Source organism: Dromiciops gliroides, chromosome 5 (genome assembly GCF_019393635.1).
Source record: "Dromiciops gliroides isolate mDroGli1 chromosome 5, mDroGli1.pri, whole genome shotgun sequence".
Taxonomy (NCBI): Eukaryota; Metazoa; Chordata; class Mammalia; order Microbiotheria; family Microbiotheriidae; genus Dromiciops; species Dromiciops gliroides.
Genome location: NC_057865.1, coordinates 288,721,818 through 288,740,268, shown reverse-complemented (window position 1 = coordinate 288,740,268; position 18,451 = coordinate 288,721,818). Strand labels below are relative to the sequence as shown.

Genomic DNA, 18,451 nt, shown 5'->3' with positions numbered 1-18,451 from the left:
CTCAGTGCCCACATCTATAAAATGGGGAGGTTGACTGGATAGTCTCTGGGGTCCCTTCTAATTCTGGCATTGTATTTTTGTGTGTGGGGGGGCGGCAATGAGGATTAAGTGACTTGCCCAGGGGTCACATAGCTAGGAAGTGTCAAGCATCTGAGGCCGCATTTGAACTCAGGTCCTCCTGAATCCAGGGCCAGTGCTCTATCCACTGAACCACCCAGCTGCCTCTGGCATTGTATTTTCTAGCTTTCTCTGTTCCGAGGTCCCTCCCACCTTGGAAAGTCTGTGTTCCAAGGCCTCAGACATTTCCTGTTCTAAAGTCCTTCCTACCTTTGATACCCTATGTTCTAAGGCCCCTCCAGCTCTGACATTCCCTGTTCTAAGCTTCCTCCCATCTCTGACATTCCCTGTTCTGGGCCCCATCCTCCTTGCTCTGACATTCTCTGCTGTAAGCTCCCTCCCAGCGCTGACACTGAGAGGTTCTTTCCATTGCCTTCTAACTCTGGATCGACCCGTGATAAACAGGATGTTTCCTCTCCCCCTTGGCAGTGTCCCTGTTTCCGTCTCTTCTCTGGCCTCATTTTTAAAGCCCTCCAGGAGGACAGCCCAGGCCACAGGAACAGAATGGGGAGGGGTGAAGACCGGAGGGCTCTGGCCACTGCCACACCCTTCCCTCCTCCCTTACCACAGCAAGAAAAACAATCAGTCTTTGTGCCGATTCCCTGCTCTTTGTCCCTACAAAGGAATGGCTCCCTTGTGCTCCTGCTTCCCTGATACTGAAGTTGTGAATACGCCTTTGCTGAGTTGGTTTCTTCAGTCCCATCCAACCAACCTTTGTGAAGCATCTTTTTGGAGATGGGGCTGGGAGTACAAGCACCAAGGTCCTTCTCTCAAGGAGGTTCTGTTTTCTTGGGAGGAGGTGGAGAGCCCCCCACCCCCACCCCCACCTCTTTCTCTCTGTCTCTAAGGGAAGGGAATCAGGGAAGGCTTCGGGGAGGAGGAAGCACTTGCTCTGAGTTTCAATGGATATCCATGATTCTGGGAGGCAGAGCAGAGCAGGGATTGCATTCTAGACAGAGGTGGGAGATGGGGCCCAGTTTGGCCAGACTTCATGGCATCTTAGGTCTAGGCCCCTCATTGTCTTACAGAGGAGGAAACTGAGGCCCAAGGTAGGGGAGAAAGTGACGGGTGGGATTTGAACCCAGGTCCTTCAACTCCCAAAGCAATGTTCTTTGTCCAGTTGAGGCTCAGTTCAGGAAGGGAAGCTGAGGGTCCATTTGGGATCAGGGCCTGACCCAATCTCCTCTCCCCTCAACCTGAAAGCTATTTTTACCCTCAGCTGAGCTCCCGGATGCCTGGGGAGTCCATTCTAATTGCAGCCTGCAGGTGGATGACTTTCCCTCTCCCAGAGGTGACATGCTCATATTCCTGCCTCCTGAATCCTGCTTATCCTAAGCCCTCCCTGTAGGCCCCAGCCCCTGGTGCTCCCTGCTGCCTCCTGCCAGCCTCTCATCCCTCCCTCCTCTGGCCTGCCCTGCTCCAGGCCCAGGCTCCCAACCCCTTCCACTGTGCCCTTTGCTCTATTCTGAACAAATTCTTCCACCCTGAACTTTGGGTGAACCGTTCATTCTAATTTCAGGCATGAAGTGAAGTCTGTCTCCCTCCTGGGGAGTCAGAGCAGGAGGGGGAGGAGAGGATCCTAGGAATCTGAAAGTTTAAATAAAGGCAGCTCACTTTCCACTCACCTCTGGATTCCCCCAAACTCTTGCGCTCAACGTGGGGTGTGTTGGGGGATGAGTGTACTATAAGCATGGCGTAGCAGAGGATCCTAGGTCAGACTCATCGATGGAGGGCTGGAAAGGACCTCAGGGGCAAACAGGCCCAGAGATGGTGAGTGATTTGCCCAAAGTCAGACAGGCGCAGGGCCAGAGTTTGAACCCAAATCTGGCTGACTCCAAATCCTGCCCCCTCTAGCATGATGCCTCCTTGTATTCTTATTTTCATTTATTTATTTTGCAGGGCAATGAGGGTTAAGGGTTAAGTGACTTGCCCAGGGTCACACAGCTAGTAAGTGTCAAGTGTCTGAGGCTGGATTTGAACTCAGGTCCTCCTGAATCCAGGGCTGGTGCTTTATCCACTGTGCCACCTAGCTGCCCCCTGCCTCTTTGTGTTCTTAGCAGAAGATGATTGAATGATTTAAATTCTAGCCACTGAGAAATCTCGTGACATCACCACGAAGTGAGAAGCACCCAGGACCCACAAGAGCTTAGGTTTGATGGCCATACTGACATTTTGACAGTCATTCAGACCCCCTGATCTTTTTCACTCAGATGGCTGTCTCACCATACCTCTTCCATCTGGGTCTGGAGAAATTGATCCTTCTGAACCCAAGTGCCAGGCTTTATTTCTGTTTATCTTTATTAAGTTTAATCATATCAGACTTTCTTCATCCTCTAGAGACTTCTGAGTCCCGTTTCCCCAGTCCAGTCTTGTGTTATCTACAACCTCTAATATTTCCCATCAGCCACACCTAAAGGGGGCCCAAAGTGGAAATGGGTCATCTTGATAGGCGATGAGTTCCTCAATCATTTGAGGTCTATGAGCAGAAACTGGAGACCAATCGACAAAGATGCAATTCCTTTCCTTTCAATTAAATTCAACATTGATTAAACCACCAGGCAAAGTCTGGAAGAGTATCAGGGTCAAAATGAGGGATGTGAATGAATGGACCATCAGAACTATAAACGTATGGAGAGACAAGGGCTTGCTTGGTCTTTAAAGATCCCTTCTAGGTCTAAAAAATTTAATCCCATAAATTAGACCCCCTCTTATTACAGGGAAGGAAACTGAGGTCAACAAAGAGGAAATGAGGTCCCAAGGCCACCAAGATTTGAACTAAGCTTCTGTGTTGCCCCCTTCCTCCCACTGGACCACGCCACCTGTCCAGAAAAGAATAATTGGAAACTCCAAGGAGGGAGAGGTGTCTGGGAGCAAGGGGAGAATCCGGGATGGTTTCCTAGACAAGGGGGATGGTGTAAAGGTCGGGGGCCCTCTCATCTTTCCCGAGAGAGAAGCTGAGGCCCCAAAGTGGGAAGTGATGTGTCCAATGTAGAAGGCGGCAGAGCTGAGAACTGAATCCAATCGAGCCCAGGCTACAAGTCGGCCAATATTAGTAATAGATAATAATAGTAAATAGGGACATTCATAGAGTGCCGACAGAGGCGGGGGTTTTGGACCCCGGTGTCCCAGCTGAGAACTCTCGCTATTGTTTCTAGTGGCTTCTCTTTCCAGAATGGGGAGTGGGATGGTCTCTCTGTCATCACTACAGCTGGTCCCTCCTTGGGTTCTTTAGTACTTGACACATATAAAGACCCTAGAGGAACAGGCTGGACAAGGAGGCCAGCCTATTGCTAAGGTAGTGGGAGTGAGAGAACATAGAATCATTAAGACCACAGGGTACCAGATGAATAATAGATCCAAGTGAGGCTGCAGTGGACGTGGGAGAAGGGAGGGCCAGGAGGGAGCATCCTTTTGGAGCTGGGAGACCACAAAAGGCTGGCGCTCAGAGTCTTGGGAAGGCCGGGCTTTAGGGAGGGGCCTTCTAAGGCTCTCCCTGAATTAGGAGAGCAGGTGGACTGCTGCTTTCCTCAGGTGGCTAAAGAGGCCGAGGCAAGGTCCATTTGGACCAGGAGAGGATATCAGCTGGGACTAGGAAATGAATCAAGATTTCTCTGGGAATTAGTGAAAAAATGATCTGGGCTGGGGAGGAAGTGGACACCAGAGACTGGGCTGAGGCATTGGTTACCCAGGCTGAAGTGGACAAATCTAACCTCTCAAGCTCGGGGCACTAGAGGCAGAGGACCTGGGGTCAAATCCCAGTGCTGCCACTAAGAACCTGTGTGGTCTTAAATCATTTCACTTCCCTGCTCCTCAGTTTCTTCATCTGTAAAATGACAGAGTCTCTGAGGCCCCTGTCAGCTTGAGATTTAGAAGGCTGGATGACTTTGGTACTGTGCTCAGCACAGCACAGGAGTCCTTAGTAAATGCCTTTTTAATTCCTTCCTTCCTTCCTTCCTTCCTTCCTTCCTTCCTTCCTTCCTTCCTTCCTTCCTTCCTTCCTTCCTTCCTTCCTTCCTTCCTTCCCTCCCTCCCTCCCTCCCTCCCTCCCTCCCTCCCTCCCTCCTTCCTTCCTTCCTTCCTTCCTTCCTTCCTTCCTTCCTTCCTTCCTTCCCTCCCTCCCTCCCTCCCTCCCTCCCTCCCTCCCTCCCTCCCTCCTTCCTTCCTTCCTTCCTTCCTTCCTTCCTTCCTTCCTTCCTTCCTTCCTTCCTTCCTTCCTTCCTTCCTTCCTTCCTTCCTTCCCTCCCTCCCTCCCTCCTTCCCTCTCTCCTTCCTTCCTTCCTTCCTTCCTTCCTTCCTTCCTTCCTTCCTTCCTTCCTTCCTTCCTTCCTTCCTTCCTTCCTTCCTTCCTTCCTTCCTTCCTTCCTTCCTTCCTTCCTTTCCTCCTCCTTTCCCTCCTCCCTTTCTCCCTCATTCCCTATCTCAACGATTCTCTATCAGTCGGACGCCTCTGTTTATTCTTGGAAGGTGGAAGAAATCTTGCTCCCAGTCATCTAGTCCAACCTGGTTGTTTCAGAGATGAGCCAACAGAGGCCCTGAGAATGGAAATGACTGGTCCAAGATCTCACAGGCAGTCAGTGGCAGATGTAGACCGTAACACCGAAGTTCAGGACTATTTCTGCTGTACCCATTGTCCACAGTGGCCCACTGTTAATCTCCAGGTGGGGAAAAAAAGACTTTGCTGCAGGCCTGAAGGTCTATAATTCTGCAGATTATAGGGGTGGGTGATTATAGGCTTATATAAGGAAAGCCCCCTGATGTGCCTTGGGGTGCTGAATGGAAATGGTTGGTTTGTTTCTTCCTGGGAGGGGGGGCCTGTTTGCCTGTGTATACCCAGGTGTATATGTCTGCATTTGCCTGAGCTAGGCTGCTTCCAGCCCTCCCCCTTCCCTTCCAAACAGGTGAGAACCCACACCTCTCTGTCTTAGTGTTAATGTGAAATCAGTATCCACGTAGCCCTAGCAACAGAGAGCCGGCCAACACCAGAAACAGCTTCCCCTGCCTCTTTCTCTGCTCCCTCCCTTTCTCTCTTCCAACATGGCCTAGTGGGAAAAGGTGGGGATTTGGAGTCTGAAGATCTGGGTTCAGATTTTGGATCCATGGCTGCTTCCTGTCGCTGTGTCATGTTGACCAAGTCCCTTTCCCCTTCCTAGGTCTCAGCTTCCCCGGTTACCAGGATGGGAATTAGAACAGGTGAGCAGTGTGCTACAGAGGAAGGGGCTGTGGGCTGTGGGGTCTCAGGGCCTGGGGCCAGGCACCCAAAGGCTCCATAATTAATTAGTTCAACAAACCTTTAGTAAGAGCTCACCCTGTGCTTCATGAGCAAAGTCAGGCACTGTGCTTGGCCACAAAGGCAAAGACAAGAACCCTATTCCTGCCCTCAGGTTGCTTACAGAATACTGGGGAATAAGTCAACACCAAAAATATAGGCTGAATTGTTTGAGGGGGAGCACTAACACCTGAGGGGATCAGGGAAAGCTACTTGTAGGCAGTGCTGTTTGAGCTGAGCCTTGAAGGGAGGAAGGAAAGAAGCAAGAATTGATTAATTACCTACTATGTGCTAGGTGCTATGCTAAGTGCTTTACAAATACTACTGGACACCCCGCCCATGAGGGGGTATTATTATTATCCCCATTTAATAGATGGGGAAACTGAGGCAGATAAAGGTTAAGTGTCTTGCCCAGGGTCATCCAACTAATAAGTGTCTGAGGCAGGATTTGAACTCAGGTCTTCCTGAGCAGGCCCAGGTGAGGCAGGAGAGCATTCCAGGTATCAATTGATCAATCTTACCTGGAGAGAGAAAGACCAAAATGGCGCTGTCATCGTGGTCCAAGGGAAGAAGGTTGGATTTGGAGTCAGAAGACTTGAGTTCGATGTTCATCTCCGCTAGATCTCAGTTTCCTCACCTGAAAAAATAAAGGAATTAGTCCTATGAGACCTGGGAGGTCCCTTCCAGCTCAGAATCTGTGATTTTGTGAAACAGTGCCTGCCTGCAGGGGGCTTACACTCTATAGAGGAAAGAAATGTACGCACATCTAAGTGTGTCCAGGTATGGGGGAGCGGCTGTAGAAAGATGGGATGGAGAGGGTTTCTGTATAAGGAGAACAAGAAGAAGGAGAATTTGTCTGGAACCTACAGTATGGGAGAGAGGGGAATGTGCTCTCAGCTAAGCCTCTTCAGCAACTCCTCTTGTGCTCTCTCTCTACCCCCCCCCCCCCATGTGAGAAAGACAGTGACTTGTCCAGGGTCACACAGATTCAGGTTTCAAATTCACTTCTCCTTCCACACCATCGGGAGAGAAAGACAGAGACAAAAAGCAAACAGAGGAACCTCCAGGGATCCCAATGCTCTTGGCCACAGGTTTTTCTCCCCTCAGCCTTTTCCTAGTTGTCAGTCCTCTCCATCTCACTCCTTCAATGTGACACATGGCTCAGGGTCGGGGGTGGGGTGGGGTTGGGGAGCTCTCTTACGAGGGGCTCTGGCTCTGAGCCCCTGTGGCTTTGGGTTCACCTTGGGGAGGGAAGGCTGCCCCCAGAAGAGAAGGGGTTAGGTGTCTATCTAGCCTGTCACCCCATCCTGGAGAACCTCAAAGATTTCCGGAGAAATCTTCAAAGCAAAACTCGTGTATGGTTAGTGTCTGGAGTCTCTCCCCATGTGACAGGGCAATCAGATGACCTTCCTGGATCTGTTTCCTTGTCTGTAAAATGGGGGAGGGCCATCTTCCTACTTGCCCTTACACCCCAGGAGAGGAGAGAATGGGTCTTCTTCCTAGTTAGCCACTAGCTCTGAGCACAGGTTCTAGGCAGTAAGGATTAATGAATGTGTGTGGAATAAATGAATGAATGGATGGAAGCTAAAGAGAGCTAGAATTTATATAGCACTTTGGGGTTTGCCAAATGCTTTTGCATGTTATCTCATTTGATTCTCACAAAAGAAACCCTAAGGGGTTTATGCTTATGATTACCTGCATTTTACAGACGAAGAAACTGAGCTTCAAAATGCACCCAGAGTCACCCAGCTGGTGAGTGTCTAAGACAGGATTTGAACTTGGGTTTTTGTGCCTCTAAGCCAGGACCCCCTTCCTGGCACAGGGGGAGGGCGGGAAGGGGAGAGAAAGGAGGGACACTGGGGAAAGAAGGAAGGGCTTCTTCGGGCACAAACTTCCCAGAAACACCAGAAAACAGTAAAAATAACTGCTGAGCAGGATCGGAAGGTGCTAATTAATATCAGCACAGGGAGAAGAGTCTTTTTTTTTCTTTTCTCTCTTTTCTTTCTTTCTTTCTTTCTTTTTTTTTTTTAACAGAAAGGTTTCACAGTAACTGCACACCAACAGGGAGGGAATGAAACCCTTTAATGTATGCAAATGAATGGCATAAATTGGGGCTTACTTAACTTCACAAATGTTAACAAGCTCATAAAAATAAGTTATTCTTTCTTGGCTGTTCAGTGGTTTTTGTTTGTTTAATTTTTTCCTTTTTGAGCAAAGAGATGTGGACTTCAGTGTCTCCCTGCAAAATGGGTTTTCTCTTTTCCCTTAAGAAGCTTAAGATTTGAGAATGTCAGGGTTGGGAGGGGCCTTAGAACATGGGATGTCAGGGCTGGGAGGGATCTTAGAACAGGGGATGTCAGAGCTGGAAGGTGTTTTTGAAATGTGTAACACCACTTTCCTCTCCTCCCCAAGTATTATCATTCTGTTCTTTTTTTTTTTTTTTTGAAGAAATATGTCACCAGATTAAGCCTGCAAGGAGCAAAGATTTTGTCTTCGGATGTACACTTAAATGAGTACAATAAGCTTAAAATGAGCATGAAATTTGAGATCACTCCACTCATTTAAGTGATGAGGAAATTGATGTCTAGAGAGAGGAAGAGATTTAAGGAAAAGGTCACACAGCAAGTAAATATCAGAGGCCCAAGCTGGACCTGAGATGCCCTGCTTCCAGCCTTCTGCTCTGCCCACTAGGCAGTAATTCTTTTTCCTCTCCCTCACTGTCTCTTCTCCTTCCTACTTCCTTCGAGGCAGCTCCCTCTCCTAGGTAAGTAACAAGAATCCCTTGCCTTTTCAGTCAACAGTTCTTATTGACGAAGCCCTTTCCCAGGAAGGTCTGAGTTTGAATCTTTCCTCAGACACTTACCAGCTGTGTGACTGACCAAGTGACTTAAATCGCTCTCAGCTTCAATGTCCTCATCTTTAAAATGGAGATAATGACAGTACCTACTTAAGGTCCCTCCCAGATCTGATATTTAAGTTCGTGAGGATCAGTCAATTAAGCAACAAGTATTTATTTATTAATTATTAATTTATTAAGTACCTTTTATTTTATAAGTGCCGGGAACTAGGGATACCAAGACCTCCCCCCTTCCCTGCCCTGGGGGAATTCCTGCCTTTAAAGAATTTTAAATGAAATTAGGTGTAAAATACTTTGTAATTTTTAAGGCATTACAGAAAGGGAGCTTTAGTTATTGCCTGAGAAGTAGGAGCGCTTGTGCAGAGTCAGGGAACCTCAGATACACCCTCTTTGGTGACTGGGAAGAAGTTTCAGGTTTTTGTTTGCCCCTCCCTCCTCAATAGAAGATTGGTTCTTTGTGGGCAGGTACTATCTTAAAGTCAGAGGATCATTAGTATAGATAGGTTTTTTGTTTGTTTCTTTGTTTTTGGTGAGACAATTAGGGTTAAGTGACTTGCCCAGGGTCACACAGCCAGTAAGTGTCAAGTGTCTGAGGCTGGATTTGAACTTAGATCCTCCAGACTCCAGGGCTGGTGCTCTATCCGCTACACCACCTAGCTGCCCCGATTGGTATAGATTGGGAAGGGAGCTTACAGGGCATGGGTTCCAACCTCCTTGTTTTTTTCCAGATGAGGAAACTGAGGCACAGGAAGGGAAGTCACTTGCCCAAGGTCACACAGGAAAGGTGCATTCAAAGCAAGATGTGAATTCAGGTCCTCTGATGTCAGAAAATGGGTTCCTTCCCCTACACTGTGTTGCCTCCCAAGAGGGAGAGAGCTTTCTATCCCCAGCCCCTACTGTAGGCCTTGGTGCATAGTAGGTGCTAGCTATTAGTATTGTTTCTTCTTCTTCTTCTTCTTCTTCTTCTTCTTCTTCTTCTTCTTCTTCTTCTTCTCCTTCTCCTTCTCCTTCTCCTTCTCCTTCTCCTTCTCCTTCTCCTTCTCCTTCTCCTCCTTCTCCTTCTCCTTCTCCTTCTCCTTCTCCTTCTCCTGCTCCTCCTCCTCTTCCTCCTCCTCCTTCTCTACCACCACTACTACTACAAGCCTGGATTGATTGTTGCTTGACTGACAACTTCTCAATGAGTCAATCAACAAGCATTTATGAAGCACTTACTATGTGCTTATAAAATGAGATGATATTTATAAAACTATTAGCAGAGCGCCTGGCACACAGTGAGTGCTATGTAAATGCAAGTTACTATCATTATTATTATTAAATGCTTGTCGATACATTGATTGTTCCTTGATTGACTTAGCCTCTCAGTCAATCAACAAATATTAAGCACTTACTGTGTGCTAAGCCCCATGCCGGGGGATGGGTATACCACGCAAAAAAAGGTGAAAAATGGTGCCTACCCTCAAGGGGTTTCCTCTCTAATATAATAGAAATATACTCTGCTTTTGGACACTGCTAATAAATTACTGATTTGCACCTGAGGGGGAAGTCCATCTCCCCAGGCTGTGTTTGGTGTCCTCCTATTCTGCTAGTGGGGCTACCTTCCTTCCCAATGTGCCACTTCGAGGTGCCCAGCCTATGCCCCATCCTGGCTGTCTCTGACCAACCAATTTACACTGATTTTATAGGTCTGCACTAAAAGAAAAAATGTTATTAAGAATAGCTATCACTTCTTTCTTTCTTTTTTTTTTTTTTTGCAGGGCGATTGGGGTTGAGTGACTTGTCCAGGGTCACACAGCTAGTAAATGTCAAGAATCTGAGGCCAAATTTGAACTCAGGTCCTCCTGACTCCAGGGCCAGTGCTTTATCCACTGTGCCACCTCATTGTCCCATAGCTAACATTTCTACAGTGCTTTATATATATTATCTCAGGGGATCCCCACAACACTCCTGAGAAGTAGGTCCTATCATTATCTCCATTTTACAGATGAGAAAACTGAGGTCAGAGATATTAGGTGACTTGCCTAGGGTCATACTGTAAACATCTGAAGCAGGATTTGAACAGAGGTCTTTCCTGGTTCCAGGTCTGGTGCTTGATCTAACGGTCTAGCTGCCCCTCGATTGTAAACTCCATGTATTACAAATAAACTGTGTATTTTCCCAGCACATGGGAGACCTTTTACAAATACTCTTTGAATGAATGAATGAATCTTGAAAGTTGGACCAACGCTGATGCCATGCTTACCTTACAGGGGACTTTTGAGGTTTTGGGAATTGTAAAGTAGGACAGAAAATGTGAATTGTGGTCATGACAGGAGCCTGTGTGCCAGGCCCAGGTGGGGCAGCAGGAGGGGCCAGGCTCACCCCCTCCTTTGGACTGGGGAAGGTGGAGAGATCTGCCTGTGATGGCACAGCTAGTCGGGTCTCCCGACTCCCAGGCTTTCTCATTCCTTTCACAGTCCCTATCTCTCTCCCTGAGAACCCAGCCTTGCCAACGTGCTAATGGGCCTTCTTGGCTCGACTTCCATGGGCAGGGAGAGTAAGTGGCCAATTAGGCTGGGCAGCTGGAGAGGAGCTGGCCCCCAGTTGCTGGGGCTCAGCGTGTTCCTGGACAGGGTAGAAAAACTGAAAACGAGTCCAATTGCAGCCAGGGACCTCCCCTGGGCCTGTCGGGTGTGCCAAGCCCGGGGTGGACATTTCTATCTGTGGCAGCTCCTGACAGTCTTTGATGGACTTGCCAGAAGTGTTTGTTTGGAGACATCTGGTCCAGTTAGAAAGCAGAAGATTTAAAATCAGAGGGCCTGGCTTTGAACCTCCCTCTCTGTTCCTTCCAACCTCTTTGACCTTGGACTAGTCACTTCCAATCCCTGAGCCTCAGTTTCCTTGTCTGTAAAATGAAGGGTATAGACTGAAGGGATTTTCAGCTTTTGACTTTCATCTCCTTGTCCCTCCTTCTGCCCCCTGGGTCGGGGTAGAGAGCAGGCAGGTGGGAACCACCACTGGGAGGTGAGTCAAGCACAGGGGTCTGGGGTAATGTTCCTCAGGGGGTCAGTTCTGAGTCACCAGGCTGGTAGACATCTTCAGAGAGAAGTCCCTGACCAATGCAAGTTCATAGAACCAGAGGCTTGCTTTTTCTTCCTCCTAGAATCTGCTTTCAAATTGCAAAGGTTTCTGGGGAGGGTCATCCATTTAGCTTCTGTTAATAGCAAGCTCCTGGTTCATGATTCTTTCCCACACCTGCTAGTCCCACCCCCATCCTAATTTCCTTGTACATAATGACTTTGGATACATTTGTATTTAGGCACTTTATGATATGTGTGTGTTCATGCATGTATATGTGTATGCACTTGTCTCCACCATTGGAATGCAATCTCCTCATAGGGAGGGATCGATCATCCTTTGTTCTTGTAGCTCCAGAATCTTGCCCAACTCATATAGTAGATGTTTAATAAATACTTGCTGATTGACTCATTAAAGTTGCTGTGTGACAGGCTTTGTGTTAGGGCCGGGATAATAAGACCAAAAAACCAACCAAGTCCCAAACAAGATCACTTTGGAGTGATTGCATCCTAGGAAGGAGACAGCAGTCATACAAATGCCGAAACACAAAAGAGCTATGTCCGAATGTCTAATGTAAAGGATGCTGAATTTGGTGTTAGGGCATTTGAGGTTGAATCCTGGTATAAACTGGCTGTGAGGGATAGTCAAGCTGGGCATGTGGAGGTGTTGGGGTGGCACCGTGGGAAAGGAGACAGCTTTCCTGATAGGGAAGTGGGAAGGACATTGAACACAGCTCAGGGTGCCCCACCCGTGGGCTTAGAGACCACAGGATTCTTCTGAGGAGCAGGACACATATGCCCATGATGGAATGTGGGACTCTTCTGAGTTATTTTCTGAGACTTCTTATTATCTCCTGAATAATGTCCATCTTCTTCAAGTCCTTCTTGATCTGGCCCCAACCTAGCTCTGATTTTCTCTCTTTGCTTCCCCCTCTTCATGCAAGTTCTTCCACAAACATGCCTGGAGGTTTGTAAAGAAATGTCTCAGGTGGGAAGGGCATTGTAGATGAGAATCCTGTGCCCTGTGTCCCAGAACCCAAGCTATTCTCACATGGCCCCATGGGGAGATGTGGTTGGACACTAGGAGAGCCCTCTTTAGTCCCTTCCCTTCCTTCCTTCTTAGCTAGATGAAAGATAAGCCACAGTGATATGGTATGGTGAGTTTATCAAACAACCAAACAACCCGTCAACCAAGCAATAAGCAGTGCTACCTGTGTGCCAAGTATTCAGAGTTCAAGGACAAAGGCTCCCTAGAGGAGCTTACAATGTTGCCATCTTCATTAGATTGTAATCTCCTTGAGGGCAGGGACTGTCTTTTGCCTTTTTTTGTATCCTCAGAGCTTAGCACAGTGCCTGGCACATTGTAGGTGCTTAATAAATGTTATTGACTGACTATGAAGGAGAAAATAGTTACACAGATAACTAAATAAATACAAGGTGATGGGTAGTATATAGATCACTGAATATGATGTCACAGCACCTGGGTTTGAATTCCGGATCTGCTCTTATGAGCACTTATGTCACTGTGTGACAGTGGCCAAGTCTCTTCCCCACTTTGGGATTCAGTCTCCTCATCCCCACACCTTGGCTGTTCCTGCCACTAGGAATCGCCTCCCATTCCTTCTTCTTCTTCTTCTCCTTCTTTTTTTTTTTTTTTTTTGTAGCGCAATGAGGGTTAAGTGACTTGCCCAGGGTCACATAGCTAGTAAGTGTCAAGTGTCTGAGGCCAGATTTGAACTCAGGTTCTCCTGAATCCAGGGCTGGTGCTTTATCCACTGTGCCACCTAGCTACCCCCATTCCTTCTTGTTAAAGTTCTTCCAATTCTTCAGGGACAAGCTTTAATGGCATCTCCTACAGGAAGCACTCCTTGATTACCCTCAGTGCCCAGTTATCTCGCTCTTCTCTGTACTCTCTTTTTCTACTTTTCTCAATTGTACTTCTACACCCAGCTTTTCATTATTGTAATTTCTGTAGTTTCTTATCTCTTTCTCTAAACTGTAAGTTCCCCTGTAGGCAGGGATAGTTTTCTTTCTATCCCCCAGAACACTGGCCCTTAACTTACCTATTAAGGAAAGCACTCAATAAGTCTTTGGACCAATGGATGAAAAAAAAAAAACAAAAATTGAACTGGGTGCCATTTTAAGGCAATATCATACAGGGTAGTGGTGTGTGAACTTGGACGAGTCACTTTCTTTGGGTTTTCATTTCATTTGTGAAGTGGGGGGATGGGTCCTAGAAGTAGGGAAGAGGTCCTGGGAAAGAAATTATTCCCATCAGGAAGGATGCCAGTTCTTATGGAGGGACTGAAGTTTACATGGGAGAGAGAGAGAGAGAGAGAGAGAGAGAGAGAGAGAGAGAGAGAGAGAGAGAGAGAGAGAGAGAGAGAGAGAGAGAGAGAGAGAGCGCATTACCCTTGACATATCTTGGGTAGGTGTCTATTAGATGTGGTGGTTTGTGTGTATCAGATTATAAGGGATAGCTCACAAGTTGTCTGGGACTTGGCTAGGAATGTTATCCTTTTCCCTGCCTGGATTCAGGATGGGGTGTGTGTATGTATGTATGATTTATTCTATTCCTTTCTAGGACTGCAATTCCAAGATTCTAAATATTTTAAGATTTTGTGTATTCTGAGATTCTAGCATCTGAGGACTTTTGAATTAGAAGATTATAAATATTTAAGATTTCATGTATTCTAAGATTCTAGCATTCTAAGATCTCTGGGTTCCAAGACAGGAGGATCCTCAATTTTCATGCGTTCTAAGATTCCAGGATTTTTTTTCAGACTTCTAAGATTTCTGTATTCTAAATTTCTAGGAATCCAAGATTCAATGTATTCCAAGACTCAGGGATTCTAGGACTCGGTGTATTCTAACTGTTCTAAGATTCCAGTAGTCTAGGAACACAACAAATTCTAAGGCTCTCAGATTCTGGGATTTGAAGATTCTCCTCTTATATTCTGGGCACCCATGGGCCCATGTCTCTCTGATTTCAAGATACTATGATACTACATCTGATTTTCTGGGCTCTCAGAGGGCACCAGCTGGGCACCGAGTGCCAGGATAAAAAAGTCCCTATTGTATAGGTGTTCTGGAAATTCCCCTTTTGCCAGAGGCTAGAGGCCTCCTCCTGTGGCATCTATGTAAATGAGTGTGTTTGTCAGTGTTCATTTGTAATGCTTGAGCCATCTGGGCCGGAAGCTAAGCAGTGTATGAAAGACAAGCTTGAACCCAGGTGTTTGGAGATGGGGATTGGTGAATAGGAAAAGAGGAGGAGAAGATGAAAGCAGGGGAGAGAAGGGGCATGGAACAAGGTGCTAGCAGGAAGGGAGGGTCAGGAGGCAATGGGAGAGGCAAGCTAGGGGAGCAGACTGGGAAGACCTGGTTGGTTTAAAGGAGAGATCTCCAGACTTGAAGTCCCCAGCTTGCCCACTTAGGTAAATTACATCAGCTCTCTGAGCCTCAGTTTCTTGATCTGTCTAATAGAGACACTAATTCTGCATTGCCTGTATTCTGAGGTTGTTGTGAAAAGCAAATGAGAAAACATATGAGAAGAGCTTTAAAGTCCTAATATCAGCTCTGCTTATTTCTTAGAGACCAGGAAACCCAGAGACCCAGAGCCAGCCTTAGGGTGGGGAATGACAGGGATGGACTAAGAAGAACAATCAGACTTCTTAGAGACTCAGACAGAGGATTTGGACTGGGGAGGAAGACTGGATTCAGGAGACTGGATTCTAGATCCAAAGCTGGAAGGGATTTCAGAGGCCATCTAGTCCTCATTTTTACAGATGAGGAAACTGAGGCTTCAGAGCAATCATGAGAATTATAGGATTATAGATAAACAGAGGTAGGCACTGAGTCCCAGAGAGTTAGAAGTGACATTAATTGCTCAACAAATGGAATTTATTATCCAGGTATTTCTTGGACCTAGGATTTAGCTAGTATTGTGCTTAGTACCTGGGAGACACTGAGGCATACATCTAGACTGTCCTCAGAGAGCTCAGAAAGTAGTGAGGGAGACAAACTGACAGAGCAAGAACTAGGGAAGGATAACCAGACCTTTGTTCCAAGGACTGGAAATTTACAGGGTGCTCGTAGCACTTGTTTTGCTACAGCAGGTAGAAACAACTGAGTTTAGCATCTAGTGAGAAGAGGTAGCTATGAGATGGAGTGTTTCCTTCGTTGAAGAGGGGCCTTGAGGGTGGAGGTCAAAAGCCTCTCTCCCATGAACCCCTTCTTCCTTAGCTAAATTTTTCTTGTCCTAAATGTGTTCTGCCAGGTGGCAGAAGTGTTGGTTATAGTTCTGTCGAGTGATAAGAGGCAAAGTGATGGATGGCCAGAATGATGACAAGGTACTACTACTGAAAGAGCTGTCAATGTTTTAATAAGCTGGAGAAGAAAAGATTTAGGTGGGGGTGGAGGTCGGGGGAGACACAAGAGCCCTCTCCAAGTAACCAAGGGGCTGACATATTGAGCAGAGATTAGACTCACTTCTCTTGGCTCCACTGACTTAGGACTTGAAGGGCTCCTATGATCAAGGATTTAGTGCTGGAAGGGACCTTTGTACTCATCAAGTCCAGTCCTGTCATTTTACGCATGAAGGCTCAGAAAAGGTAGGTGACTTGATCAGGGTCACATAGAGAGTATTTGAGAGGAGATTTGAACCTTGGGCTTCCTGACTCCATCTAGTGTCCTAGACATATCATTCTGCCTTTTAACCTCAGAGATTACCCAGTTCACCATCTGCACACCTCCCTCTGCCCCAGCTTAATAAATGAGGAAATCAGAGTCTAGAGAGGTTGAGTGATTCGCCCAGTTATCACACAAGAAGGAGACAGCAAACCTGAGATTCAGAAGAGGAAACTGAGATGCAGTGACTTTCCCAGGATCATACTGGCAGCATATTTCAGAGCTTAGATTTGAATTCAGATTCTTGGACCTTTTACCACAGCACCATGAGGAAGTTAAAGAATTCAGTAGAGTATTGGCAAGAACTGCTCAAACATTTTGAGCAGCCCAACATTGCACCAGGCTGCCTCATGAGGTAGTGAGTGTCCCATCTTTGATGGAAAGGCTGAGTGGTTCCCAGTTAGGAAAGCTATGGAAAAGATTCCTGCACAAGGTGGGATTTGGAGTTAGATGACCTCAGAGGTCCTTTTCTGTTCTTATATTCAATGACTAAATGGGATCAAGTCATAAATTGTGCTATTGGAAGTCCCAAGAGATGATCCTTCATGGGTGGAATAGAGAATGGGTTAAATGGGTCTTGAAGACTGTGAAGGATTGGGATGGGTAGAGTAGAAGAGGGGGGATATTTCTGGTCTAGGTGAATGATCTATCAATTGACAAGCATTTATTTAGGGCCCACGAGTGCTAGGTCCTGTGTTAGGTGCTGGAGATCTATGTACAAAATCAGGACCATTCCTGCCCTTGAGGAAGCTACATGGCAATAGGAAAAGCAAAGGCATGAAGGTGGTAATCAGCAAAAGTGTCCTGTCTGTGGAACAGTGAAGGGAGCAGTGTTGCTCAAGTAGAAGGTATGGCGGGCAGCAGTAGATTGTCAGGGTTGGTGCAGAAGGATGGAGTCAATGATGGTCAGAGGATCTGAAGAGTAGGACTTGCCAGGGGAGGGAAACCAGGAGCTGTCAAAGGTCTTTGAGCAGGGGAGTCACCTGATGAAAGTGGTATTCTTGTATTGTGGGGAGGAGAAATAAAGCTGGTATTGGTAATACAGGTGTATAATGCATAATACAACGCATTAAATAAGGCAGCAGGGATGTTAGATTTGCAGCCAGAGGACCTGGATTCAGATCTCAGTTCTACTTCTTTCTAGCTGTGGGACCTAATCAATGTTCACCAAGACCAGAGATGCCCACTCTCTTTTGAACCTTTCCAGGCTTCAGTTTCCCCATTTAGAAAATGAAGAGCTTGGATGAGACATCAAACATCGGTAAGCTCTGATATGCTCTGTTCCAGAGTTTCTCCCAGCTCTGACATTGTGTTCTAAGTAAGGTCTCTCTGGTCTCTAACATTCTGTGTTCTGAGGTCCCTTTGACATTCTATGATCTTGTGACCTCTGGGGTTGCATCCAATTCTGGGAGCCTGTGATTCATCCGCAACACCTGGCCAAAGTGTGACTCTGCTGATGACTCACTCCTCAAGAGGGAGACTAGAGTTGTTGGCTAAAGGCTACGGCCAAGGAAGCGCCCCATCCCGTCATCTTCCTTCCTTTCCCCTACTCATCCCCAATGGCCATGGGTAGAGTCTGTTAGCATCAATGACACTAGCTTTCTAAGCCTGGTGTCTTCTGTCTCCAGAGCCAAGGCATCCTGGTCTAGATTGGACAGGACACGGTGTGGTAGAAAGCACACTGGAAGTCAGAGGTCCTGGGGAAATGGAAACCTGGCTATGCTTCTAATCACTCATAGGACCTTCAGCAAATCCCTTTCCTTCTGTGGTCCTCAGTTTCCTTATTGCATAAAGAGGAGATTGGACTTGTCCTAGGATCTTAGATTTAGAGTCAGAAGGGGACTTAGAGGTCATCCAGTCTGACATTGTATAGATGAAATGAAGGAGGTGACTCGCTCAGGGTCACCCAGCTAGTAAGTGTCTAAGGAAGGATTTGGGTCCTTTTTGTAAAATGGACTCCAAGTCCAATGGTCTCTTCATCATTTCATGCTGCCTCTCAAGTGTCCCTCTCAACTCTATGGTCCCACACCCTGAAGTATTAATAGAGGGCATAGCATTTCTCTGGGGGCTGAGTAGAAAAGAACCTTGACTGAGATCAAGAAGGAAGGAAGGATAGGGGCAGCTAGGTGGCGCAGTGGATAAAGCACTGGCCTTGGATTCAGGAGGACCTGAGTTCAAATCCAGCCTCAGATACTTGACACTAGCTGTGTGACCCTGGGCAAGTCACTTAACCCTCATTGCCCCACAAAACAACAATAACAACAACAAAAAACAAAACAAAAAACCAAGAAGGAAGGAAGGAAGGAAGCATTGATTAAGCACTCACTCCATGTGGGACACTATGCTGAGTACTGGGAATACAAACACAACAAAGAGACAGACCCTCCCCTCAGGGGGCTTACATTCCAAAGGGGGAAGACACCACATAAAGGAGTTGAAAAGTAGAGAGTGGAGATGAAGGTATCTGCCATG

General features: G+C 46.9%; 1 protein-coding gene across 11 annotated transcripts in view; it reads left to right on the top strand.

The window, feature by feature from the left end:
- ELFN2 (extracellular leucine rich repeat and fibronectin type III domain containing 2) overlaps positions 1 to 18,451 on the top strand; it is a 94,554-nt gene that overhangs the window by 43,194 nt on the left and 32,909 nt on the right. Inside the window, exons 4-5 of one of the 11 annotated variants that reach the window (XM_043964923.1) lie at positions 7,092 to 7,135; positions 7,832 to 8,147. The exons of the other annotated variants lie outside the window; for them this stretch is intronic. The gene's annotated coding sequence lies outside the window, so the exon portion shown is untranslated. The remainder of the gene's footprint in view (positions 1 to 7,091; positions 7,136 to 7,831; positions 8,148 to 18,451) is intronic. 11 annotated transcript variants of the gene reach the window in all.